The following is a 1,948-nucleotide window of genomic DNA, read 5'->3' on the forward strand; positions in this document are numbered from 1 at the left end:
GAGAGCTGCCAGGTGAAGCCCAATGATGCCGGAGTAGCTCGCGCTACTTTTCACACCGGCATCTGAACTTGGCTGCAGGATTGGAGAATCAGGGCCAAGGTGTTTTTGAATATATTCAGTGTAAAGCCCATCCCTCTTTACAACCACAACACAATATTTGCATTAGTGGTCTGCCTCAATTTTTCACTGCACAAATTAATGGTTTACTCACCTGATAACTGACTGCAAGAGATTGAGCAGGTAATACGAGCTCTATTGTGAAGACATGCAAGAGTTTAAGACAAGCCTACACAGAGCAGACACTGTGTGACAAATGAAGAGAAAATGTATTCCAACAAAATGAATGAAGTGTGAAACTGGTTTCAAGCTTAAAGTTATAACCTTTGCTAACTCACCAAGTAACTGTGTTCCAGGGCGGCACATAGTTAGCACTGGGACTACGGCGCTGAGGACCCGGTTTCGAATCCCGGCTCTCGGTCACTGTCCGTGTGGAGTTTGTACATTCTCCCTGTGTCTGCATGGGTTTCACTCCCACAACTCATAGATGTGCAGGGAAGGTGGATTGGCCACACTAAATTGTCCCTTAATTGGAAAAAATGAATTGGGCACTCTAAATTTTTTTTTTAAAATAACTATGTTACAGAGAGAGAATTCAGTGTTTGTGAAAATCTGGTGTGAGGAAAAAGAATCCACCCTGAAGAAGATGCCCAAGATAAAATGGAGTAGCATTGGTGGTTCAGTGGTAGAATTCTCGCCTGCCACGCGGGAGGCCCGGGTTCGATTCCCGGCCAATGCAAGATCGGCTGGTGTTGGGCAGCACGGTAGCATTGTGGATAGCACAATTGCTTCACAGCTCCAGGGTCCCAGGTTCGATTCCGGCTTGGGTCACTGTCTGTGCGGAGTCTGTACATCCTCCCCGTGTGTGACTGGGTTTCCTCCGGGTGCTCCGGTTTCCTCCCACAGTCCAAAGATGTGCAGGTTAGGTGGATTGGTCATGATAAATTGTCCTTAGTGTCCAAAATTGCCCTTAGTGTTGGGTGGGGTTACTGGGTTATGGGGATAGGTGTTGACCTTGGGTAGGGTGCTCTTTCCAAGAGCCAGTGCAGACTCGATGGGCTGAATGGCCTCCTTCTGCACTGTAAATTCTATGATAATCTATGAAAATGCATCGTGAGCATAGGGACCAGCCACTGGCCTGATTCTGAGGAGCACGTATTGAAATGGGTCCTTGAAAATCATTAGAATGGTTTCATCGTCACTAGAAATGCAATGCAAATCAAAGACTGAATCCAACGCTTCAGTTTCAGTCCCGTCTGGAAGCTGAATCCAGTCGCTTAATGTTTCGTGTTGCAGCATAAGACCAGGATCGTTCAGAGATGACCAAAAGACCTGAACGCCAAAGTTACCACTTTCCAGGAGTTCATCATCAGGTAGTGGCAAGAATACGAGTACCCATTATCAGCAACATTTAAAAAAGCAATTTCCAATTGAGGGCAATTTAATAATAATCATAATCTTTATTGTCACAAGAAGGATTACATTAACACTGCAATGAAGTTACTGTGAAAAGCCCCTAATCGCCACATTCCGGCATCTGTTCGGGTACACAGAGGGAGAATTCAGAATTCTCAGCTGGTACGGGAATTGAACCCACAGTGCTGGCCTTTTCTGCATCACAAACCAGCTGTCTAGCCCACTGAGCTAAACCAGCCCTCCATTTAGCGTGGCCAATCCACCTACCCTGCACATCTTTGGGTTGTGTGGGTGAGACCCATGAAGAGATGTGGAGAATGTGCAAGCTCCACACAAACAGTGATCCGGTGCCGGGATCGAACCCGGGTCCTCGGCGCCATGAGACAGCAGTGCCAATCACTGCGCCACCATGCTGCCCTGCCTCATCAGTAACATGGATGAAACGTCCATGAACTTCAGAAATGCCCAGCAACTG

General features: G+C 47.1%; 1 non-coding gene across 1 annotated transcript; it reads left to right on the forward strand.

Annotated features, from left to right (window-relative positions):
• The first annotated feature begins 725 nt into the window (after positions 1–725).
• trnag-gcc (transfer RNA glycine (anticodon GCC)) lies at positions 726–796 on the forward strand. Its single transcript has one exon. It is a non-coding gene; the product is annotated as a tRNA-Gly (tRNA).
• The last annotated feature ends 1,152 nt before the right edge of the window (positions 797–1,948 follow it).

The sequence above is a fragment of the Scyliorhinus torazame genome, chromosome 3 (assembly GCF_047496885.1).
Source record: "Scyliorhinus torazame isolate Kashiwa2021f chromosome 3, sScyTor2.1, whole genome shotgun sequence".
In the NCBI taxonomy this organism is placed as follows: Eukaryota; Metazoa; Chordata; class Chondrichthyes; order Carcharhiniformes; family Scyliorhinidae; genus Scyliorhinus; species Scyliorhinus torazame.